The sequence below is a fragment of the Dromaius novaehollandiae genome, chromosome 4 (assembly GCF_036370855.1).
Source record: "Dromaius novaehollandiae isolate bDroNov1 chromosome 4, bDroNov1.hap1, whole genome shotgun sequence".
In the NCBI taxonomy this organism is placed as follows: Eukaryota; Metazoa; Chordata; class Aves; order Casuariiformes; family Dromaiidae; genus Dromaius; species Dromaius novaehollandiae.
The window spans coordinates 50,343,913-50,371,145 of record NC_088101.1 but is presented as its reverse complement, the minus strand read 5'-3'; the positions used below and the strand labels follow the sequence as shown (position 1 = coordinate 50,371,145).

The window sequence follows — 27,233 nt, the reverse complement described above, 5'->3', positions numbered from 1 at the left end:
CAAACTCTTTCTGCTAACGGAACAGGTATTGCTAGATGCCATAGCTGTTGTCGATTAAAAACTTTATTGCACCTTTCCCTCTTTAGGAATATAAATGGGAGGGATGTTCCCAGGATATCTAGTTACTATTATCCACTTACAATTTCATCATTACTCAACAGACACTGCGCCACTTGAAGGATGTTCCATCCTTTGGGGCATATGATCTAGCTCTGATTAATGCTGATATATCGATCTTGAAGAGCTCAGTTTAACAGGATTGCTCTTTCAATTGATTTTAAACAGGATCCTTTCCAATGTAATTCAACACTGGTTTATTCAGGAATTCACATGAACCAGATTTGGGGAGTGAGGAGCTCTGAAATGTGGGATCTGAGGTAGTGTAGAATTGGACTTGCTACAAATATTCACCCAATAGTGCTTCTTTGATCCATGTTGCTGGGAATTGAGATTACCAGCCAACAGATGCATTTTAAACTAACGTAAAATTCCTTGCTTGTGCAGGTGGAGGACATGAAGACATCTAAGGCCAAGCAGGGAATGAATATCTCACTAAAAAAATAACGTGGCATAGATTTCCAACAGGAAAAAAACACAATTCTCCATTAAATATTTAGAAACATATTTTTAAATCACTCTGCTGACTTGTGCTCAAAACAGAAATATAACTGTACATATACATGTACGATTCTATATAGAAATTCTCCTCATGCAGTTACCAATGGAGTAAGTGCTTGATAAATACTGGAGTTAAAAAGAGCTAAAAGTAGTGTCATAACTAGATGAAAATTCAGAAGAAGGAGAATGAGTCCACTGAAATGTACCCAAAATGCAACTTGCCCATACTAGCTTCAAATCTGCTAAAATACAAGGAATTTCAAGAAGGAAGTTACTGAAATATGCAGCTAAATAAGAACCAGTCTTCTTGAGCATTATAGCTGCGCTACACCAAAAACATTAAAACAACATATATTGCATATTTCTTATTACTATTTTGTTGGTATATAAATATCTTGCAATAATATTAAATCTAAATATGGACAGAAATAGATGTGCATAAGAAGCATACTGTAATTTCTTATGCTGCATACCCCAGGCTACGATCACATTTATGGCTCATGTTTCCTTGTCTTGTTTAGGACAGCAATTCAGAAAATGCCAAATCCAAGATTCTGCAGAAGTTTTGTCATCTTTCCATGCTCTGATAGCATTAACCACACACAAAGCTATTCCAGTCTTCAGTGTCCAATGCAAAGGAATAGTGAGCATGGTGATTGATCCATAGATGGAAGTAATAAGTAAGCAGGAAGTAACAATGAGAATATTTGTTCAAAGACTGAACTGAGTCATAACCTTATTCATAGTTATGATGACAGAAGATAAGGTCTGTATCTGTATAAACAACATTTGACATGCATTTTTGGAAGAGCATGTGCAGAGATTGTCCTGGCCACTGAAGACACTAGTGAACTTACTGTGAACTTGAGGCCTTTGAATGTTAAAAATATTTCTACCATTAGAATCCTTCAAAGACATTCTGAATTCCTACCTTTTAATCATGGTAAACAAGGGAACATAAATGGAATTATACTTTTCTACAGTGTCCATGGACAGAAACATGAGATATGACTCTATGCACATACTCGACACTCTCACAGATCCTATTTGATAGAAACAGTGGCTACTGGCTAGGAACAAACATTTCATAGAAAGACAGAAAAGCCTTGAAAAAGACAAAGCAAACAAATTACATTCACTTTTTCACTCCACTTCACACTGTAAACACTGAATATAAACAGCTTGTTTTGTTTCATATGAGTTGCTTCCTTTCCCTCACTTACTAATTCTGATTGATAAGGCAGCTTCTTGCAGCGTTGGCCTCTAGAACACCTTTCCAGTCCTCCATGGGCAATAGGTTTTTGTTCAGATATTCCAGCAAATCTGTTTGCTCTGTCATACATTGGCCTTTACCTTTTCCTCTGAAGATAATTATATTTGATGACAGTCTTGGATAATATGCATCTTACTAGTAATAGAATATCTTACAAGTTTTGTAAGGGCATTATAATAACATAGCATCAGATTTATCTAGACATCTACAACACACTCTTAAACTATCAAATGTCATTTCAGCAGCCACTCAGATGAATCTTTGAGCTTCACTGAAATTTATCTCTAAGGATGTTTGAGAACATGAATAATGAATCCCAAGCAAGTTTTACTAAATATAACAGCTGTCAGCTAAAATATATGGTTAGTAGCACACAGTGGTTTCTTGGTGTGGGAGTAAAAGACAAGCTAAGAAAAAAAAAAAAACAGTAAAAGAGTAACAGTTAATGAACTATGTTATTTACTCACTTGTTCCATGACTTTTTAAAGAAATATGTATTTCCTGAAGCGAAATGGCCAAGAATGTGGAACCCATGTTTTTTGTCTGTATGGATTTGGACCCAAGTTGTTAAAGGTGTTAAATTCCTGTGTAGGTAAGTAACTTGACCCACGAGAATTTAGTGTCTCAATATCTCTCGGATTTGAGTCCTCACTGGTATAACACTACAACTCTTTACATTTTTTGTATTTATGAAAAATAGCTTGGAGCTGGAATCCTGTTCTGATAGAATATGCTGCTGGCAGGAGAAAATAAGCAGCATTACTGTAACTTCTCTCGCTGTTGTTGCTGCATGCTGCAACCTGCCTCTAACTTCCTACTGCAGTACTTCCTTCATACTGCTTCCTCTTCTTGCACCCGTTGCTGTTTTCTGCTCATTTGCGAAACATTTTCTATTTCATGAGTCCCTCAGGTCAAGGAACATATCCTCTTGTTCACAATGTAACATTGCAATTCGGTATTGAGAGCTATCAGTAACTCTTACACCATTGCTTACTCTTTACTCACCCTACTTGAACTAATTTCCATGGAAGCTATCAGGAGAGGCGATGAATACAAACTGAGCAAGAACCTCTCAGCACTGGTGGTTTGAAAAAAAAGCACACTCTATCTATTCTTAGCTTTAGCTCTCCTGAATTTAGCATCAAGAAGCTGTTTGTCTGCGTAGTGGCAGGTGTTGACTAGTGAGTTGGAAAGACATTGCCAGGAAACTCATGACTATGATTACTTTGACAACTGTGATTAATGCATTCTGCAATGTCTTTGATTTTTCAAACTTCTTTTGAACTCCTTATAGAGTTTTAATAATGTTTGTCTATTATATATACAGCTCTGCAATATTGTCTAGAGCATGTTGAGACATTCTTTTATATGTATGAACTATACATATATAATATATATAAACAGCATCACTCTTGCCTTGTATGTATATTTTAAATCAACACGAAATAGTGGATTTTATCACCTGTATTGCCTTGTGTATTTTTCACTTTTTCATTTCCAGAATGTGTTTTTTTAACTCTTTTTACCAAACACACAAAATGAGCTTATCTTCAGGCACAGTTTGAAAAATTAAGCTTTGGTACAAGGCATAATGGGGAACATATACATGTCTCTGAAATCAGCAAGGTCCATTGAAGAACTGGCCATACATTAGAGGCTTAAATAGCCATCTAATAGATCCTTAAAGCTGAGGCTGCTGCTGTTGTAGATCATGTTTATGCTTCTCTACTTAGGTGTGCTTTCAGGTTTTGACATTTTTCCAAAAAGAAAGAGCAGATCTTTTTTAAGGGTAGGAAAAACAACCTCTCCTGTATGCAGTTTCGCAGGCACATAAAAGAGCTGAAATCTTGGCCCAGGCTCTTAATGTGAGTCTGTAGTGCCACAGAGGGCCCCTACTGGCCTTAAGATATGTTGACCCAGTAATTCAGTTAGTTACGGATTATTTCACTTGTTTCCATGTGTACCATAACTAACTATGTAATCATCATGATGTGTTCTGTGCCCTCATATGGGATTAAGATGTTGATTTTTTTTTTTCCACTTGTAGAGAGAAAAAGAAAAGCTGGTAAAAGCATCCCACAGCTGAAGATGAAGGAGAAGATTTGGCATACTTGCATTCTGTAGGCTACCTGCTAGCAAACAGGAATGAAATTCATAGCAGCATACAAGAGCTACGCATAAAAATCTCATTATTTGCATTTATTTAGGAGCTAGTAAACATCTTTTAGCACTGTGTGAAACGAGGATGCCCATGGCCATCAGCTCTTCTAGTTCTAAACTCTAATTCGAGGTATTGCAATAGCCCCTGAAACCTGTGAAATAATCTACATATTGATTTTCCAAAGGGAATATCATGATTTAGACGTGTTATATTTTACAAGTGACAACAGAATGCTAAAAAATCTCTTTTAGCTCTTTTCTTAACCCACACTGGATCTCAGATGTGAGCTGCAAGCCATTTTTGATGGTAATGTTTGTTGGAGGCTGTTAGAGGTACAGATGCTGTGTATTTGGCAATACACATCAGGAAGGCGCAGGTTGGGAATCAGAGGTCCTGGTAATGCAAACCATAATATAAAATCTCAGCTTTCTAAGGAATTACTGACAGTAACTTATTGTGAGATTTAAATATTTAATCTAATAAAACCATGAGCCAAAGTAAGTCACGTGTTCGAGTGTTACTTTGGGGAAATCGTTGCATTGTTTATTGTATATGGATGAAGAACCAGGGGCATTGTGAAATGTTCTACAGAATTTCTACAATGAAATCTAGAGTCCAAATAACTTTCTAGCTTCAGATTTTTATGAACCAGTTAATTCTTCTTCAAAGCAGTCAGTTCTTTACAAGAAATTGAGATGTATCTGACGGCAGCATGAAGAGAATAAGAAAGTGTTTATTATGCTTTATAAATATCACACACATTTCTAATGATCTATTTGATATAGCTGCCTGACAATACAGAGTTAAATCTGGAGACTGTTAAAATAAACAGTGATACAGTTAAGTCACATTAAGGAAACACTACAGAGGGTTAAAAACTGAGGAATGGTCCTGCTTGGTTCCAATCAAGCTAGTAAAACAAAATTTTGCAGACTCTGTATGAGAAATTGCTGCAGAATAAGCTATACCACAATCAAAACTGTTCAATAATTGCTCAGGCTATTACTTCTTTAAATGAAACATTACATTCCCCAGGCTTGAACTCAGGGATGTTCAACCATTAAAGGACTTCAAGTGTACACAGGTGAGAGGTTGAATAGCTTGTCAATAGTTACAGTAGATTCACCCACTCCCACCGAGTGTTTGACTTTGGCTTCTTAGCCTGTGTCTGACACGCAGCAGCTGGTCTCTGGCGAGGCACGGGTTCCAGCTGGGAAGGAGCCAACACCAGGCTCACTGGAAAGCAGAAACTCAGCTGCAGCCACCTCTCAGCAGAGATTATTCCCTGCAGCCAGGTGGCTTAGCTTAACAAACAGTGCAGTCAGGCACAAGTTGAAGGTGGTGGTTTTGTTGACAGTCTTTCTGCTGAGACTGGGGCTTGCTTGCATGAGTTTTCCTTTCAATACGTTTTGCTTTTTGAGTGGTTTTGTGCAAACTAAGCAGCAGAGGAGTGATATGCAAGGAAGGGTGTGCTTGAATGTACTAGTACTTCCCCTTTTGAGTTTGATCCTGCTAGGAAAAGGGCTCCAGGCTCAAGCTGAAAATGGTCTCTTGAGTTGCTACCTCGCAGCTAAAATGGGGGTGGGTTCTGCTAATACTAATTCCTCTTGCTCTGTCTCTAACTTCCAGCTGAAAATGGCACCTAAATATACCAGTGCTGTTCTTCTCTGTGATTATATGAATTTTCCTTTGCTTGGTTTCTGGGGGCAGTGGTCAGGCAGTGTTACTAATTTATAAATGAAAGGTAATAGAAAATGCAGAAGAGCATTCCTATTCTAAAGAAGGAAAAATAACAAACAAGGGTTAAACGGCAAGTGAGGAGAATAAGCATTTGTTGTTTTAACATCTATTTCTGAACGAGGTTGATCTTTGAGGTGATGTAATGCCTTGTTTAAAGGATTGTTTCGAGCTTCTTTAATAAACTTCTAGAGGAAAAGGATTAGTGAATGATTGAAGATGGGACTAAGAGAGGTGAAAATGGCAAATCTATGATTCTGTTACTGTGAAATAAAATGCATGAAATGCTGCTTTAAATGACTGATGATCAGAAATTAACACAGGTATCAACATACAAATCTCTAATCAAACTTGGTCTGAACAAAAGCACTAAAAACTGTATATATACTAGAAGGGTTTAGGAGAACTTTATTTCCCTCCTCTCCTTTTGATGCCTGGACATATCTACAGTCTGCACATTCTCTGGAGTCTCAAAACTGCTCTGATTATTAGAGCAATCATATTAAGGAAATGGCAAAGAGGCTTACTCATTGAAATAGGAATGAAGGAATTGGAAAAGTAGCCCATCTTTTCCTTTCCTGAAGAATTCTGCTTTGCAGAACTTGTAGGTAGCATGTTTTCATGGACAGCTTATGCTAATATACTGCTGAAGCAAAGCAGGGATAAACTGTAACTGAGAAACTTCTACTCTGCTTTCAGTGCATTTAGCTGTGTTGAACACAGACACATGCAATAAGACTGTCATGGTGACTGAGTCATCCAATGCTGTCTGAGAGGAAGAGGATCAAAGAATACCTGAGGTAGATACTACCGGTGGGGAAAAATGGTGTGTTTTCTCAGATATTCTGAGCTGACTTACAGGGAGATAACTATTTTCTTTTGTGCCAGCAAAAACGTTTTCCTGAGGGAAAGAAGTCAGTCCTTATATGCCTTATATAACTTCCAATAAATACAAGAATTTGCTTAGTACCTGGGGGAAAAAAGAGGATTCTCTTATCTTAGTTTTAAAAATAATTGTTACTCAGTGGTTTCTACTATGGATACTTAGCTGTTGGAGTAAGATTAAAACTTTTCTTCTTCTTTCATCAAATGTAGTGGCCTGATGAATCCCTTAAATCTAACTTCACTGTTACGGAGTAGGAAAGGTCTAGTCCCAGTAGTAATAAATAACAAATAAAAATATAATACAGGAAAAGATAGACAAACAAGGGAGAAGACAAGAAGAAGAAGAAAAGCAAGCAAAGAAAGATGCATCCTGTCAAAGAGAAGTAATATAAAAGGTCAGGAGAAAAAAAAGTAGAAGTGCAGAGGTAGGTAATAGAACAGGAGAATAATTAATCAGGATAAAAGAGAATTAGGGTAAAATCTTAGTTCCACTGGAGGACTGGCTCAAGTCCTAATCCAATGATGCCGTTTCTGGGTAATTCAGAGGATAGAAGAAAAGATAACAGACTGCATGTAAAGAAGGTAAGATTAAAGGAAGGGTTTTTTTTTTTTTTTTCCCCCCTCTGGGATATATCTGTGATATGGAGTATAGTTACACCCATATATGGCCTAAAGATCTGTACTGTTTTTTAATTTTTTTTAAAAAATCTGGAGACTACTGTTGGATGAATCATCAGCACCAATATCTGCTAATTTCTTCTGCATAACAGGAATACATAGACCAAGGTTTTCTTCATCTTGCTGTCTCCTTTCAACAAAAATTTATGAATTTTGAGTATTTTTAATTTTTTATAGTTGTATATAGAATAGATAAAAAGAGATTTAAACATATTTTCAGACTCCCTTTCTATATGGTCTCTGCTTTTCAGAGAGGAAAAGTTTTAAATTAGTCTAATGCCATCTTGAAATTTTTTGACACGTTTTAGAATATAACTCTGAGGAGCCTTATAGATGTAGCACAGATATAAGAAAAACCAATATGAAGTTCAGAATTGATCATAAATGATCATGATTTATTACACCACATCAAAAGCAGATAACCGCTAAAATCCATAATTCATTGTAATAGTATCATAGTCAAGCCTGACAAAAAGTCATCATGTTTATACTTTGATAGTTCAGATGAGTAATTTATTGGTTCTAAAAAATAATGTACTGTAAAAATACTCACAGGGGTCTAGACTAAGTCAACAATAAAAACCTGTATTATGTATACAGATCCATGCATTGAAAGTGCCCTTCAAATAGCCTCCATGAATGTATTACGGATTTACAGTATCCTGATATGCTAAGCAATCTTACTTGCCATAAACTTTTAATGCACTAACTTTTTAGTAAAAATAGCACTGAAAATCATCCTGTATCAATGCTCCAAGCTAGATCACTTTGTTCTCACTAGCTCCTAAATTACTTTTGCCTGTATACGACACAACTAATCTACTAAATTTTTGCACTCATAAAGGAAAGCTCACCTCATCTCCTAAACTAGCTGTGAAGCGTTATTGATCACTTGTATAATGTATTTTTTACAGAATTTTATTAATAAGATGATCAGAGGACAAGTTACAAAGACAAAGATGATCTGTTCTTGTACATGTAGCTCAAGCACTTCTTATAAGGAGGTTATCCTTGTTTTGCTCATCTGAGTTATAGGCAGATATAGCACAATGGATAGCAGAGTCCAACATTCAGAACTGCTTCTGTTTCTTAGATCACAAATTTCAAGAAAGAAAATACAAACTGATGCTTATAGGATTTAAGACTACAAAAGATAATAAGAATGGTATACCAAGAAATGGATTAAATTTAAACAAGAAAATAACATTTCCAAGCTACTATGCTTACATGCTGTTAGGACAAGAGAAGTCTTAAAGATGGTATCTCCTTGATTACCCAGCTAAAATCAAGATGACCTCTTGCCATAAGAGATTACTTGAAACATATCATAACAACTGAAGTTTTAGCCCTAAAGTCCTCATTTTTCATGTTTGAAAAATTACATATTTTTAGTCTATATTCAATCTAATGTAATTTTTTACATTATGCTCATGACTGTAGTTTATAAGCAAATTTGTTTCTAGTTGGCTATTTTTTTTTCTGTACTTCTAGAGATCTCTTACACTGTTATTATGGACCGTTAGCTGCTGTGTTTTACCTTAGAGCTTGCTGTATTTTGCCTGCAGATACAACTGGATACAATTCTTCACATGGAAAATATCTGCTTTAAAAAGTACAGTGCTTATGACTTACTGAATTTGAACTATTGGCTTGTTATGATCCTTGGCTTTTAGGATATATATTCATTTCAGGAACCAAAGATCTATTATGTAAAACCATGTGTGTATAAATGTTTTCTTTAGCCTTTAAAGAAGACTAAATATTTTTTGTGATGAAATCTGTTCTGATGGCAGGGGGGAGGAAGAGGTACTAAAACATCCAGTAAGCCTAGATAAATTAAAAATTACTGAGAAAAAGGGTAGTCTAACTGATTTCTCTTTATGAGAAGATTCATCATGTTCTGTGCACAGAGGAGACTTCCCCAAGGTACAGGCACTGATATTTGTCCTTTGAGCAGTTGAAGGCTGTGTTCTCCTATGGGTTTACCACATCTCTATGCTCCTTCCCTTATGGCTGAGGTTTTTTTGCAACTGCAGGCAGAGCTTCGGCTGTAGCCATTTCTCATTCTTATTTCATACCTTAGCTGTATTATGACGTTAACAAATGAATCCATATACTATATCTGTGTCCCACAGTTATTGTTACTCTTTCAGTGACTCTAAAACAAAACACATGTCCCATTTTGGGTCAAAATTCACTTCCATTTTGGGACTTGGTTTAATGAGGAACATATGAATAAAATAATTCAGCTTAGTCCAAGAATTTTGCTTATGCTTTGAGATACTTTTTGCCTTAGATCTGAATATTTTTTGAAATGCAGCCCATCATTGAAATCTGATTTTAGTATTTCTTGTAACAGCTGAAAATGTATGATATTGTTAGACGGCATGTATGACAAAATGTAGACCAGCAAGGAACTCTTTCTTGTCCTAATTCAGAATAAGACTTCTCCATTCAGTCATTATCACATCAAAGTAATTTAAACATGTAAGTTGCTTTATGCTTGGCTAAATTGAGTCCCAGGTACCTGGAACTCAAAATCTGAAGATTGAAGGGAAGGGGAAACTATTTTTAAACATCTTGATTACTAATATGAAGTGTTTATTCTGTTTGGAAGTAACTGGTGAAAAGTTCCTTGGAATGGTTGCATAAATTGATATATTTTTGCATTTCAGTTGCCTGCAAGCACTAAATTGAGACACTTCCTAACAATGAACAGATGAACCATGGAAGGAAGCTGCATGAACATTGTGTGGATGTCTTTTGTTTTTTCTCAATCAGTCACTGTGTAAATGAGTCTGCAAGTACTGTATTTATGAGTTCACAGACCCGAGTGTATTTGAATAACTGAAATGGGCCCAGTCACTCTTCTTGAGGGTAAATTGTTGGAAGTCTCCTTTACCTTCCATGAGATCACTTTAACCATCTATTCTGCCAAAGTTCCTCCCTGTCTCTGTGTTCAAGCTTTCCTGCCCTGAATAACATATATTTACAAATAACTACAAATTTTAAAAATAATAAAAAATGTTATGAATTTACCTGAGGTAGAGGAATGTGGGCATCATATATCTGGGAAGAAAAAGAAGATACTTTAGTAAACAGGTAAATTGTAAATACTTTTATAATAGACAGCAGACAAAATCCAGTTAGTTTTTTAACGAATTACGCAGAATAAATATTTGAAAAGGAAGAACAAGAGTAAAAGATAGAAGGAAGAAGATTTGGTATGGGAGGGTTGAGAAAGAAATAAAAGGCTGGGGAGAGAGTGAGGAAGACAGTAACTAGCATGTGTAATATTGGTAAATGATAAAATATGAAAGTTTAGAATAATCACCATTGCCAGGATATTTACTCCCCTTTATTTTTTTCAGATAAAATTTTTTTCATGGGTTGGATTCCTTTTTCAAAGTGTATCCATTACAGAAGGTTCAGATTCAGGTATAGTTCAATCCCACATTTTTTACTCTAGTTGTGTAGGTTTACGTACAATGACGCTCCAGTTCTCCTAGGTTCACATCCTTTTACCTTTTCCTCTTTCTCTCCCACAAGGTATTTACACACGTTTATGAGATCCACCCCCCCCGCCCCCCACATCCCTCCAAGCCTTCTCTTCTCCAGGCTGAACAGTCTCAGCTCTCTCGGCCTCTCCTCGTATGAGAGATGCTCCAGTCCCATAACCATTTTGGTGGCCCTTCACTGGACTCGCTCCAGTAGCTCCATGTCTCTCTTGTACTGGGGAGCCTAAAATTGAACACAGTACTCCAGATGTGCCTTCACCAGTGCTTAATAGAGGGGCTTGCCCTAGTAATTATTTCAGATGCTTACTGTACTTGAACACTGTCCAGATTTAGCAGATTTACTGCAAATATGTAACTGCAGAGTTAGAGCTCTTCCAGATAGGCTTTTTGCTTCTCTGGCTTCCAATTTAATCAGGAAAGTACTTTTTCAGAAACAATAGTTAAAAAAAATTATTTTGAGTAACCCCTTGTCAATAGGTTTTTGTCGTTTGAGTATTCAGGAAATTCTCATTCAATATTCTTTTTAAAATGTGAGCTGGTTTATTAGTTCCTAAAAGCTATTTGCTTTTTTTAATAATTATTTGTAAAGTTTCATCATAAATAAAGTCAAGGAGAATGTTTTTGTAATAACTGGTGTAATTGGATCATGATATAATTGAAGTTTTTGTCAGAAAATGTTGATGGTTGTGGGGAAGCAGGTGGGCTTGAGCAAAATTTGTTTTTTTATCTGAAAATAGGTTAGATATTTAAGTTATGTAGTTGCTCCTTCTGCTTTCACAAAGGACTTGCAGACATGAGCTATTGTATCAGTTCATTAGCCCAGCTCTTTGTTACCTAAGCAAAACTCTACCTTACTTCAATAACACTGACTTTTTGAAATGGGGACTAGAAGAGCTTATTATGGCAGAGCTTGAGGGAACACAACATAGAACTTCAAAGATGATTGTGTATAATATTCAGCCTAATTTGAAATGTAGGCTTTCTGTCTTCAAGGTAAATGATTACAAATATTGAACACTGATTCCATTAAGCTACTGTTTTGCCTTTTCAAATATGATATCCACTGCATTCTAATGACTTTTTTTTCAAATGTGCTGTTTTTCTTTTAATTAAAATTGTCTTTAGAATGAGTAAATATAACTCTGCTAATTATGCTTGAGCATTATTTAGAACTTCATAATGCTTTAATGTAATTTTCAGGAAAAACTATGCACACCTAAATGTTGCCTGGTGTAACTTGACCGGCAGAAGGGGCAGGAACAAAGAAACAATATTCACAAATGCTAGACAATAAAGATTTTTATTCTGAAGACTGTTTGGGGCTTTATAAACTGTAGCGGTCATGTAAAGTGTGATGCATTAGAATGTTTTGCACACTTTGTATTATGTTTTGAATTAAAATTAAAAAAAGCTCGCAAATATTTATAAATGATTGCAATGATATCATAACTAATTAATACATTTTTCAGTCAAAGAGCTGAATTTGATTTTTTATCTTGAAAAAGAATATGCTTTATGTGTGATTTAAATGATGTGCTTATAAGAGTAGTGCTTCTTACACCATGTTCACTGTGCTAAACAAAAAGCAATAACAGCAGGGAAAAACAATCCATTCAGGAATTTACTATCTCAGTAAATGAAATAGTTCAGTATTGTCATTTATCTTCTTTAATTTCAACATGTTACAAAGGATATCATAAAAGCCTATTGAAGTCTTGGTGGGGGTTTAAAAAAGCAATTTTAAATGGCATGTCTGCAGCTTTCTAACTGAAGCAAGGATGAACTTCAAACTTTGCAAGGTTGAGCAAACAGACTGTATAGAAATCTAAACAACTGTTTGAATGGCTTTTTTTTTTTTTTTTAAGAGCTGTAAATTCCAGTGCCTGCTTCTAGAATTCATCTTCCTCTAAATTCAATGACTCACAAAAGCTGAGAGCTGCATGAGAAAGAACTGTTATACAGTTTCTTTGTTAGCAGCCTTCTAATGTCATGACAAGTGACACTTTATCATTTAGAAAGAATTCAATGTAGAACTTTACAGACTGGCTCAAATTAGATATGGATACTGTTGACACTTGGAGAAAAGCAGCAACAAAACTAAATTTTTTATATTATTAACTGTCTGCAACTCAAAAAATAGCAAGACTATTGTAAAGTTCTTATGGAGAGACATCCAATCATTCCACCTTATAGCCATATGTCTACTGGTTCATTTTCTTTTTGTCCTAGCTCAGAAGAGCACATCATATTACTTATTCAATTTCATTTTTTAAATTTTTTTCATATTTCTTGTCCATTTTTTATATTTTTGTGTTAAATCATCCATATAAGATCATGATTAGACAGATCTCATTGTTTATGCATTTTTAAGTAGCATATTTAAAAATGGAGAGAGAAAATTTTAATTTGAAAGTGAAACAATTATGAAAGAATAGAGAATTCATGTAAAAACTGAGGAAGAAATCTCAAAAAGGATGCTCTCTGGGGAAGGTATAAAAAAACAAAAGGGGGGAAGAGTATAAAATTCCTGTACACATGCAATTGTGACTCTGACACATTTTTGGGGCAGACACTACTACCTTTGAGGTACAGAGTACGCAGGATCCAAACACTAGTAATTTATAGTTCTACATCTGTATGTAGAAAACATAGTAACACTAGACTGGAAGGGACAGCTTGGGTCCCTGAATTCAGTCCTCTTCAATCACAGGTAACTGTCACAATAAATGCCAATTTACAAAAGCCCAGATGAGGGCTTCCAATACATCATCCTACCTCCACTCTTTCTCATTGCTCACCTTTCTTCCACACACTATAAGCCCTGTTACAAGGAATAGGAATAATAAGTGAAAATAAGAAATATTATATACAGCACTAAGCTGCTCTTGCTTAAACTTACTGTATCAGTATAAATCTATTTTATTATTTAAATAATAATAAGCAGCTGCATTTAGGATTACAGATTCATTATGTGAGCTGCTTTGTGGAAATGAAGACATTTTCCCAGAGTATAAAATCTTATCTGAAATAACCCGAGTGAAAGCAGGAGGACAGAGACAGTGAGGCAGGAAGAAAACATACAAGCAGGCTAGTTAAGGGCAAAACTTAATAGAGTCAATTCGTCTAACATGTTTATTTTTCTAAAAAGATATTATTGACTAAATGAGAATGCTGCTCAGCTTATTAGTTGTTAGGTGCTCAATATCTTATAGATATCAGAACAAATGATCACTGAAGGGACAACAAGGGCTGCTATCTTCATAGTTCCATTCATGTGTAGTTGCACAAAACCCAACAAAATTAAAACCAGCTCCATGAGGTTACTGAATAGCCTCATTTATCGAGTGTTTCAGTTGATCTGTTCATCTATCTCTAACAAAAATGGAAACAAATAAATCTCAAAATTTCTGAGGCAGAAAAATTGTTTTGCATACTACTTTACACTAAAATACGCTCTCTCAGAAGATACAGCACAATATTTAATGCTCTTTCTTCTTGTAGTAAAAAATCGGCACATGACCATCTTTTGTGTTGTCATCAAGAGAGCATGAAAGGCCCTAACCCACATGAATCTTATATTCATTGAATGCTGAAAATGTAAAAGTAAAGATTGTCGGTGCACAAAATACATTACCCTTCAATTATATAGATTTTTCCCTAAATATTGATACTTGCATACTTTATCATTAGGTTTTGGGCAGCAGCCCAACTGTGTTTGCTGCCTTCATGAACCCCAAGCCCAGACTACAGTATCTGCTGTAGGTGCTTCACCCAGGGTTGTTGCAGGCCCACGGAAAACCCATGCATGGAGGACTGCATCATTAATAGCTGAGGACTGAGCAGAGCCTAATGCAATCGATGAGTATAATCAGTATGGCACTACTCTCCATTTTACTTCATATGTTTAGCAAACTGTGTCTGACCACTAGGTAAGTCCTTGCAGGGAAAAAACATCTGTCTGCTAAGCACAGTTGAATATGAAATGTTTTACAGCACTTGTAATGAGCTTTGACAAGACTCTTATGTCTTTTAGGTATCTCTGGACAATTGCTGGAGGTGAACCTCACCTGGAAATATTACTCCATAGGTGCCTCAGAATTGGTCAAAATAGGGTGAAGCGTCTGCACAAGTGACTTCCACCAAAATTATGCTCTAAGCAGCTGTTTCTTCACCTCATACATGGTGCTGGGAGGGGGAGAGGTGCAAATAATAGTTCCAAGCTGGCACCTAGCAGCTATTCTGCGCATAGGCCACCAGAGAGGAAGGTCATGCCATACTTAGCTATACTGCAGAATGTTTGAGATTCATAGCTGGTAAGCCACAATGCTTTGTTATTAATTACTTTTGCAGATATACAAAATATGAACCGGTTTATGCAGACATTTCAGTAAAGATTTAATTTTTGAAAGATGCTGAATGAGAAATGAAAAATTATAATAAAAAAATTACTATAGAAAGTATCAGCATAATGGTTAAGAAGGTGATATTGACCCAAGTAATGACAATTAATTGGCTTTAAATAAGGGAAAAATCAAAGAGACTGGCCTGGGGTGATGTGACCATCAAGGCCATTGGCAATGTATGCTGACCATCTAACCTGGAAATAATACATAATGAAAATAATAGCTCTGGGTAGGAGGATATACATCTGCAGATGTTCAGCAATGCACTGAAGGTTAAGCCCAAGGTAGAACTGATACAAGTGCTCGCAAGGACTCAGATACCTTGACCAGCTGGAGTGAGGGTCCTGTTCCCCCAAGCCCATGGTGCTGGTCACAACTGGACTAGAAGCATTGACTGGTGTGAGCATGTTCTTTACACGTCATGCGTGTGAACATGTGTGCGTGTGATAAAAGAGAAATCGCTCTTCACCATACAATTCTGCTTAGTAAGTACATCTTAGTGAGTGATGCAGTTCTATTCTTGAGGCTATCTCTCCCCAAAATTCCTCTCTGACAAGCCCAAAGTGTTACAGATTTAGAAAATGAGATGACAATATGAGAAGACATGGCTATGCAAATTTACTGCAAAAAGAGTACAAAAAAGTTTAATAGCAATATTACTATTATTAAAAAAGCTTTCCATATTCTTTATTCCAATCTTAGAATGAGGTAAATTAGTATCACTTTTTGTTTAAAGATTAAAAAAAAAGCCCTGGACAAAAAAAATCTGTATTTATTGTGGTAAAGGTGTTAGTAGGGGCTTTAAATGAAAAGAAAGGCAATTAGCTGGTACTTCAATTAAGTTACAGTAATAGTTGTTACTTTTATCTTGGCTGAAATCATCTCTGTGAGAATTAATGCTATTTTTCCTACTTTTAAAGTCACCACTAAGTCAGAGAAAAAATGGCATTACCTTATACTGGTTTATACATAGAACTTCCACAGTATTATATAGAGCATGACAAACTGGATTTCTCATAAAGTGCAAACCAATACATAAGTATCAATAATCTGACACAGTATATAACTGTAAATTACAAACTGTGCTGGACAGAAAAGGTTTGTGACAACATTAGTGACTGTGATCAGTGTACACAACACAGAATGTCTAACATGACTGTAAATGTACCATGGACTATGTTGCATGAGAAAAGGAACTTGGTAAGTGGAAAAGACATTAAATATCAAGGAAAAAATAGATATTGCATGCATAAAACATGGTAATAGTGTACAAAAGTCTGAAAAGTCATACGTACTTCTGCCAAAGCAGTCACTGAACATAAACCTCCATTAACATTGAGTCTGTCATGTAACAATGATAAGAAGGTCACCAGAAAGGTTCCTTTTTTTCTAAAAATAAACAGGGACTTTTGTTAGGAAGAAAATATGTAGGAAGAAAATACACAGAAAATATAAGGACCTCTGTTGCTCTAAGGATGTGCTTTTGCTTTTAAGGTACTGCTTGTAATGGAAATTAGGCATTAATACAGCTTTGAGGAACTAGGCATTAAGTACCTAAATGTGTTTGATATTTGGTCTTTCTCCACATTTTAGTTTCACTGTGTAGCTTCTGGTAATAAACTTTGCTATTTTTCTATCTGATGTGGTCTTAAAGAAGTAACACTATGTGAGTACACACAAGTGTGTGATACAGTAAGACTGTTTTTTCATTGTCTTTCAGTGAAGTTTCTTTTTTGGTGGTAAACCTCTACTGTTCCCTCCATTTTCTTCTGAGATAGGTTTGTAAAACTGCTACGGTTGCATATGGCCCACCACTTCTGTGCTGTCACGAAATGACCCATGGAAAGAAAACAACTCTTTGCTTGTCAAAAATGAGTCAAAATGCTAACTGTTTAACTTCTTTCTAAGACCCAGAAATTGCAGAAATTGCAGATCTCTTAACTCCTCTCTCAGGTTTCTAAATTATATGAGTATAAAAGAGAATGAAAACTCAGGAGATTCAATGAAAATATGCCTCTGACTGCAAAATAATGCTATTGTTTTATTAAAATAGTAATACAGAAATGTAAAAAACAGAAACTGTAATACATTCTCTATAGGTAGTGAATAATTCAGTGACCAGCGTTAATTTTTTTTTAAACAGAGAGATAATTTATTTTATGAAAGATTTTATTCCGAGTATAATTATAGACATATAAAAATTCTAAACATTATGAAATAATTTGAATATATTTCACTGAATATTTATGCAGACAAATAAAGATGGCTAATAACAAAAAGTCTACTATGGTGATGCTAACGAAGTATGAAATATTGTCATTCTTTCTCTGTAGAGAATACAATATGAAGTAAAATAATATAAATAAGTGGGTTGCTCAGGCAAAAAAAGGTCTGCGGAAAAATATAGGCACTATATATTGTTATTATATGCACATACTAAAAATACAGACATACTTCAATGTCTTTGGTTTAGCAAATATCAAGATATTCAGAATCCTGCAGAATCCTAATGCACATTCCTATTAAATTGACAGTAGTGTTATCAAATATGAATGTTCTTGTGGCCCAAATGAATATTTTTATTTATTGGTGTGTTTCGCTCACTAAAAATAAGTGAAGATAAAACACAACAAATAATTGAGCCACAGCCACAAGCTGCTCTGGAATGGGAAAGTTCAAATATAATGTTGGAACACATTTGGCCACTTAAGCACTGATTGACAGGGTAAGTGCCTGAAAAAGAGCCCACGAACAGCATGGATTTCTGTTTCAGCTGCAATATTGGTCTGCTGAAGAGTCAGTGAAGCCACCAAGGGCTACCTGCTGCTGTGTAATTTTGCTTTACTTTGGCACATCGAAGTCAGAAGATTTCCATGGGACAAAAAGAGAGCTGGTAGCTGACTATGACTGACAGAGCAAAACATTGAAACAATAATCCACTGAGATCATTTATGTAAAAAAGGAACCTAGAGTATTCAACCCCTGAGGCTTCTCTTGTAAGAGGCTATTATTATTTGTATTGATTTTAGTATGCAAGTTCTCTCCTTCCTTCTCTCTCCTGGCCCATTGTGCAAACCATAAATAATGAACTAAAGAACTCTTTCCCTGAAACCATCACTACCTCTGCAGCACATTAATTTGTCCACCTCCAGTTATAAAAACAGGAAAATCACTAGGAAAATGGTAGGCTGAATGAAACCCCACCTCCACAATGAGAAAATACTTTCCAGCATTCTCAGTTGACATCAAGAACTCCTTATACTCTGCTCCTTACACACTACTTACATAATATTACTTAAACAGAACATGGAAATGTCCTTTTTTTGGTGCTGGTTCTTCTGTGTTCATCAGGCACCTTCCTGTGTCCTCTCATATGTCATGCAATAATATCATTAGGCGTTATACTGCTACGTCCCACTACTGTCAAGGCAACCACGTATCTGGGAAATTATTACATGTACTCACTACATGTAACAACAGGACACAGGAATTAGCATCAGTTCACATGATGTTTTTTTCTATTTGTCTGCTCCAAATAATATTTAAATAGAATTATAGGAATTAGAGATGGAAAATACCATAGCTGAAATGTTGGGTTCACGGAACTCAGTTTGAATGTTAGTAGGATTTGACCTTGACAGTGTTAGGTATATAAAGCCACACCTCTTTCACCTTCCTGTATATTTCACAGTCCTTTTTGTTTCTGCTCTTAATGTTTAAAATGATATATCTAATGCTTCCTAGTTGTGAATTTCAGAGTTCTGGGTACAGTCTAATGTGATCCATGCATAAGATCTCCCTACTAAACATCTCTACCGAAATACAGAGCAATGGAATATAGTACAAAGGGTTACACTCTAGACTAAGGCCTTAGAGGTAACAAACTTTTACTTATGAAAACCAAAAGTACTAGTGTAACAAATGCATTTGTGTGAATCAAACAAATGGTATTTTAACCAATGGGTCTTCCAGTTTCAGTCAAAGTAAGATTAAATAACATGGTGAACAAAAAGCCTGCACACAGTATATTCCAGTGATCCTACTGCAAAGCCCTCAAAAAGTAGTAGAATAATTTTGAAAGATTGTTAATAAAACGGTAGTGATTCTGGGAACAAAAGAACATTTATTCTATTCTTGTTTCAAGCAGCATAGGTCCATTGTTCTGATATATTTTATAAGTTGATTCTGTACTGATTTTTGCAAAATTTCAAGAGATGAGAGACAGCAGAGAGAAAAAATATTTCTAGCCCACATAAAAACTCAATTTTTGAATGTAAGAATTTTTTTTTTGTCAGAAAACTTCACATTTCTTAATGCCGACCTTTTGGTCTTTGGTGTCTGGTGTGTACAGATGTGACTCATATTTTTTAATTCCTTCAGGAACCAGTGATAAATAACATTGTGAACACATGATGAATCCTGGAGATACTGCTGAAAGCATTCAGTAATTTCTCTGATACCAGTATAGTATCTGTGTGGGGTTAGAAATGTGGAAATAAATTGAACGACTGAATAATCAAGTACTTTTGAAATGTGCCAGCTAGACGGATCTAGATGGATGTTACACCAGGGATCAGATTCATCCTTTTCTGTGTCTTGCTGATACTGTCATTCAGGTGAACTATTAAAGTTACAAGGAGATATTGCTACAATGGGGACCTGACTGAAAATGAATGTAGCTTATTTCTTTCTCTGTTCCAGTTGGTTGGTTTACACAGTCCTTCACTTTCCTGCTGTAGTTAGGAAAAACCATCTGAAGTGTGCAATTAAGACTTTCTTTTACAGTGATTTTCCCTACAAAAAACCCCACCTGATTAGAGATGTTTTAATCCCTTTTATTTTTGCAAACCTGTGTTAAGCATAACTATAGCACAATAAGTCATTTCACTTATAGGCTATCTCATAAATTTGTTCCCAACATCTTTATGACCATAGAAAAGTAAAGATGTATTGAGCACCACGGGGCTGACTTAACTGGTTGCAGTGCATTTGAAATGTGATGTAGGATGATTTAATCAACCTATGGCACTAATGGAGTTAAGCACTCTATCCACTAGAAAATGGTGTAATCTTTCATTGAGTTCCTAAGTGCTTGTTCATGGCTCTTTTGAAGGCGCTGTATTGCTGATCATACATTGACATCCATCGTAGAGAGCACAGAAATGAAAACAGCTACTGCAAAACCTGAGAGACATGTCAGCTGCCATAAGCTAAATATAATTTCAGGGATGATAGATATTAACTGTTTAAAAAAAAATCCATAATCTATGAAGTGTCAAGTATTCATACTAAAATGAATGGAAACAAAGATGCATATATTCTTCTTGTCAAAACAGGAACTGGCATACATTGTTTCGTTAAATTTTAATACCAATTATTAGTGCTTTTCTCCCGATGTTTTATTAACAGGAGAGCTGGCTGGGTCAAATTGTTTGTGCTTGAAATTATGGAATTGGACAAATATGTAACACATGAGCAAAATCTCTAATTTTCCACATACGACAGTCAGGTATCTGCATCTGCCTGAACTATAATGTCATTGTGAGGAACCAAACAAACTGAATCCCTGCAGTTTTTTGACTGTTATTTCACTCATCCAGTGTGAAGTCTGGAAAACTTACTCTGCAAGACTCTCTAAAATATTTAGGACCTGAGTTACAAACAAATGTCCTTTTACAAAGACTTTTGGGGAAATTTTACATTAACAGCTCCTAAGCAACTAACTTTCACTGTGCTCTGGTATTATTTTGCATTAGTGCCAAGGGAAACTCCAAGACATAGTGATCTACTTGCTTTTTTAAGCATGCATAGCAAACTGACGTTGAAGGAATGCAGGATCTGGGTGCTTATTTTCTGACAACCTGGAGATATAAGAAAAGTGCCCAGATAGTCAGCTCAGTGGGTATTGTGGCAGTGCTGGACATGCATAGTTGCACAACGCTAAAAGCTTGGAAAGCATTTGCCAGAAAAATGCCATGCCTAAAATCACAGGAGTTAGTGATTTAGAAAAATCACAAGAGTTGTTAGTGATTTAGAAAAAAACCCACAAACACATGAGAATGTAAAAGTCGAAATGCTACCTTAATAGCACTTACAGCTGGAGATGGTTAAAGATTCAGATTCTCTCTCCTAACTCGTTTTCGATTTTCAGATCCAGTTATTTACCAAAGCCCTTGCTTTGTTTCAGGTTTGTAGACACCACTATTTGCACCACTACATTTGTCCAGATGCTTTAAGTTTTATTTCTGGGCATACTGAGACATACCCCAGGCTTACTTCTGACAAACAGGCCAGCACAGTTGTATCATGCCTAAATCTCATTCGGATCTCTACATGCCTAAGTTAATATTAACTGAATAGCTTAATCAATTGAATATTAATTGAATAACAGGAGACTATTTATCTCAAACCTCTCTGCTTCTGAATAATTTAGCCTGAAAAGTAGGTTACTCTCCTGTGAGGTGTGAAATATCTCAATGGAGAAAGGAGCAGCTCTAGATTTTGACCTTTTGATATGATGAATGGTGTCAGGGGCTGCATTGTCCCCATAATCTTTTTCTGGTTATATTTTGAAAGAAAAATATGATGTTTCTCCCTTTCTTTATGAAAGAATACATAAAGTTCTCTATCACCAGGTGACGTCACCCACATCCCAGAGGGGAGTAGGCTGTGAGGGGAATTTTTCTTAGAGCGCTTCCTATTGACTGCCTTGGGCTCATCATTTTAGCTCAGCCTTTTCCTTTAACTGTGTTTTTCCTGCTGTAGAGGTCAGGGAATACTCCAGCAACTTTATGAAGTTAGTCCAGAGAAACTATAGGCCACTATAAATAACAAAGATGCAAGCAAACAGATTTGTCTCACTTGGTATGGTAAACAACCTAGTGTTTAACCAAAAGATTCTCTCAGAAAAACACCCAAGCCAAATATGACTTCCAGGTTTCTAAATACTTCTGCTCACTAGTTATTTATTTGGAAACTATTTGTGAAATATACTGACACTCTAATAGTTATCTTCATGAAGAGAAGAGATGTCAACTCCAAATACAACCCAGGCTTTGGGGAAACAGTTCAGAATAGAAAATCACAGAGGGAAATGATTCACATTCTAATTAGCATCTACTACCTGTGGAAGAAACCTCACCACTTCATGGACATCCAGCGAGGAGGGGGAAAAGAAGAGGTGATATCCACCCTATAACTTATTTGTCACACATTAGTCACTCTGCTCTAGTTCAGTGCTGATGTCAGGGATAAGGAACATGAAATAACTCTTAACTACAAACATTCACTCTAGAGAAGTGTTTCCAGATATATGAATAGTGCTGTACTGCTGCTGTATTTTTGAAGTAGCAATATGCTAGGTCACTTTCTTGATTAACTGGGTTCCTGTACCAGACAGTGTATGGCATATTATGTATCTCATTCTGTTATTTCAGATGACAAAGCCTAATTTAATTTTAAGTACCGCTGGGATTTATGGGGAAGGAGAAGCTCAGTTTTTAAAAACTTTAATATGGTTGCTGTAAAACTTAATTGTACTGTCTGGCTCTTTTAGTGGTAAATTCTAATTAATCTGAAGTGTGGAAAGGAAATGGAGGACTAATTTTAAAAAAAAATACTTCCTTTTGTTCCTGTCTACTTCTTAATCTGAATATAACCTAATGAGGCAATGTTAGTTCAATGTTTAGCCTGACCATTCTTTCCAAGTGGTTAACGTAACAACTGATTTTATTCTTGTAACTATTTTATGTGCACTGTAACATGGCTAAGACTATTGATTTGGTCAATAATCACTTATTCATGTCCAAACCAACCCTAATTGGATGGACATAAAATAAAGGGTAATACAATAATTATTTGATTGTCTGTAAGAAGAACTAAACACGTGAACTGAAGTTGCTGTCTCCCTCTGGGAAAGTACTGTCTGCACAACTGTCTTTGTCTGAAGTGTCTGGCATTTGCTAATACTGGGAAGGGTAAGCTATGGAAGGATAATTGGTCTGTTGTGGTAGTTCATTTGTATTCTTAGATACTCCTGCAAACAAACAAAATTGCTTCCTATCTAATGAACATAATTTAACTACACAATAGTTGTACAAAGTTCCTTCAGTCTCTAGACCACATTCCGACTCTTCCGTTTTGTAGCAAGTGCAAATCCAAGTGCTATTAAGTAGGCAGAAGTCCTCATTCCTGGTGCTGCTGACAATGCTCTGGTATGGTGTTTTAGAGCTCAGACAGGCATGTGTATCCAAGATATAGTGTTCATTTTTCTCCTGTATTGACTACAGTAAATCAGCATGAAAATTACCTGACTGTATTAAGGTTACTCTTTTAAACTCTGTTTTGGGGAATGTGACCCACTTACATCCCCTCTACTAAACTCCTCCTCACAGGCAAATTTTCATCAGATTTTGAGAATGTATACAGTACAAATAAGTAGGAGACAATAAACTGCTGGCCTTTTACTATCTAGAAGATTTTTAACCAGAAATACAATGATGTGTTTATGCAGCTCCAGCAACTCCACATATATAGTTATCTGAGAGATGACTCTGACACTCTGCCAAGAGAAAGAGAAAAAAATTTCCATTTGTCCCCACCTCCTATTACAGGTGAAAGAGGTGAAAGGATGGAAGATCTCATTACTTCCAAACCACCTTTCTTTGCCATATGGAGAGCAGAGAACAAGAGTATTTTCTCTTTCTCTTCTCTGAAGGGAAAGAAAATTATTTCCCATATAGACTTTAATCTCTGTATTTCCTTTGTACAGCAGTGCACAGAGTAGTATTTGAAACAGAAATAACAGAATCCAATAACAGATCATGGATCAACTGTGTCAAAACCTAGGGTTTGGGCCTGCAGGCAAGGTGTTTCTTGAATTTGAAAGAGTTTGAGTTTGTGTGCATGGGTAGATGACAACAAGATGAGGACTGTTAGTATTGATTGGTTTGAGAATTTGGAACGTGTAAAACTGGATTCAGTGAGGATGAGAAAACCTTTCTAGGTCAGGCCTGTTTTTTCTGCTGTCTTTTGTCATGAATTGAATTGCATCTGTAACCATCTCTCTCTGTGACCCCCTTCTGTAACCACCTCCTCAGCCTCCCAGGGTCCAGCTGCCTGTGCAGGATCCAGTGCCTGGCTTGGACATGCCTCAGCTGCGTAACCTTGGCTCAGACCTCTAAGGAAACTGCTATGTTGAAAGGAAGTCTGTAGAGTAGAGGTACTCAAGATAAGAAAAATAAAATTGCAGATAGGGTAGGATTGCGGGGACTGGGATCATTAGTAGCTCGGGGTTTCAAGAGGGTAGGATTGCGGGGACTGGGATCATTAGTAGCTCGGGGTTTCAAGAGGAAAACTGGTGTGAAATGGTAAAAAATCCTGAGTGAGCAAAACAGGGAGTCAGTGAGAGGATCTGCTCCAGGGGCAGTGGAGGTTGCCCTTCCCCTCCTGACTAGTGCCTGCCTGGCCAGCAGAGACTTGGTATGTCTTATCATGATGGAGAGCATATTAGCACTTAGCCTAGAAGCTTGTTAAATCCCAGCTATCTGTGTGTGCGTCAGCCATAAAATAATTGCTTTATACTTTCAAGCTATATACATCCTTCTGACAGAGGCTCTTTGCAGGCTTAGAAATGCCTGAAAATATGACCTGAAGAGGGAGGGTAACAGTCCGAGGCAAAATATTCCTCTAATGAAAGAAGAGATTAGCGTTCATGACAAGAAACTTCTGTATTTAGGGAGAAACATTTGCTGTACCCTCAGATTATTGCTTTTCCTTGTGATGACTTCATTTCCCTGCTGATGCTGGAAGTGAAGCTATTCGAGTGACTGATAGGTGTAATCTGCAACTGGATAGTTCTGCTGTATATACATGCACTTACATATGGTCACTTACCAACTGAAGCATCAAAAATACTTACAATACATCAAAGTAATACTGAACACAGGCTAATATAAACCTGTAACAGGAAGGAAGTTCAGATTTAAAATCAAAATTTCAGTGAGCTTGCTGTATCTACGTATTGCAGTACTTTACTGAAGGTAAGTATCACTCTAGAAGAGTTTATGATGCAGTGTTAGATAAGAAAGGCTTTTCCATTTCAACCTTGAACTGTTAAGTTCTCTAGAAATACATCTGAATACTATTTCTGGCTAATTAAGATATACAAAACAAGTACGAAGAAATATTAACAAATACCAAACAAACTTTCTTAAATAACATAGGGATAGCTTCCGTTACCAATCCCAACTTCTCTGTTAACAGTGAATACGTACAGGTTAACCCCCGCCCCCTTTACCCCCCTCAAATTTATGTCTTGGTACCGCAAACACATTTATAGCATCCATAGAAACACATTATCTTCTGATATATTTTAGGACTCTGTAGAACAGCATTACTCTGAAGTCAAACAGACTCTCAATTTCAAAAGCAACTTTTTTTTTTTTAACCCAAGTTAAAATACTCTGAAGAGGCAAGATGTTCAGAATGTTCTCAGCTGAGTAAATTGGATTGCATTTAGTTATCTCAAGATAGGCAGTTAGAGGTACACAAGCTCACTATTATGTGGATAAATTTAGATTATACTTTTTATGAGAACTATTCTAATTTTAGCAGTTCTACACAGGCAGCTATCCCAGTACCCTAGGGCTAGAATTCTATGCTAAATTCTAGAAGGTAAGGTAGATAAAATGTCTTACAAAAATATGTACCGAAGTCTTTTTGCTCTCTAAGCTAAGCCAATTTAGAATTAATTAAATTGTCCGTTGAAAATGTTTTCTTTTGGATCCTAGCCAGGCTGAATTGGAGCTGTAACAAAACTTTTCCCAGTATTCATTCCAGTTATGGGTGATCAAATACCTTCTCAGATAAATGCAGATATTCCAGCAGCTCAAGTCCTTAAAAAATGACCTAAGATTTCTTAGTCTCTGCCTGGAAAATAAATGTAATTTGAGAGTATGTACTCTAAAAATGTATACTATAAAAAGTGCTGGACACGAAATATTGGAATTATTCACAGTTTTCTTGTCATTAGATAATTTGAATAAGAAAGGAGTTATCTGAATTTCACCTGAACGGAACAAATATTTGTGGCTTGTTTTGAGTAATTTTTGTAAAACGAATTATCAAGTGAATCTAAAACCTAAAAGAAAATAAAATTCTAATAATGTCCACCTTAATACTGCGAGGATTGCAGCTGCTATCTTAATGAAAATAAACTGTGATTTGAAGCTGCTCCATTTTCAGAACAAAGCATTGCTTTTTCAGTAGTGACTGATGGTTGTGGGATGTTTAAACAACAATTATTGAGATGTTCATTTTGTTACTACCATACTTTTCCTCCTGCTGCTAAGTAGTACTGTTTTAACAGCTGCATAAGTTTCATAGACACCCCAGCATTAGCCAAACATTCTGTTGCCAAGAAACATTTAGTTCACATTTTGAAATATTTGTTTCATTTGACATACTTCACTCCATCATTTTCATATGCAGACTGAGGCTACCTTCATTTTTATATTTTAAATACAACTATTTATCAATGGCATTGACTGGCATCCATTGCACTGAAGATGCTGGAAATGACAATATAGTTGGTGAAAGCAGAAATAGAGCGAAATTACACTTTATGTCACATCAGAGCTCCTTGCAGCTTTTCCATTTTTGTGAATATTAAGTTACAGATATTTCAGCTGCTTAAATTTTGTTAAAATGCTTTAACGCTTGAGGCCTAACAAGGATTTAGGTACCATATATACAGGTCCAAATGTACTTTAAAAAGAAATGCTTGTAGACACGAATAGGCAATCTTTCATTGAACTAAAACAGTAGCAAATACATGCTTTCTGCTAGGGAATTCATGATGAATTTTTAAAAAATGAATATAATACAACCCCATATAGAAATGAGAATGTGGAAATCATGGCATGAAATCCTATACATTCGATACAAGATTGGGAAAAGTT

At 36.0% G+C, this 27,233-nt stretch overlaps 1 long non-coding RNA gene across 1 annotated transcript in view; it reads right to left on the bottom strand.

Annotated features, from left to right (window-relative positions):
• Nucleotides 1–27,233, bottom strand: part of LOC135328392 (uncharacterized) — a 55,846-nt gene that overhangs the window by 26,566 nt on the left and 2,047 nt on the right. Inside the window, exon 3 of the long non-coding RNA XR_010389224.1 lies at nt 10,392–10,421. This is a non-coding gene — a long non-coding RNA (uncharacterized LOC135328392). The remainder of the gene's footprint in view (nt 1–10,391; nt 10,422–27,233) is intronic.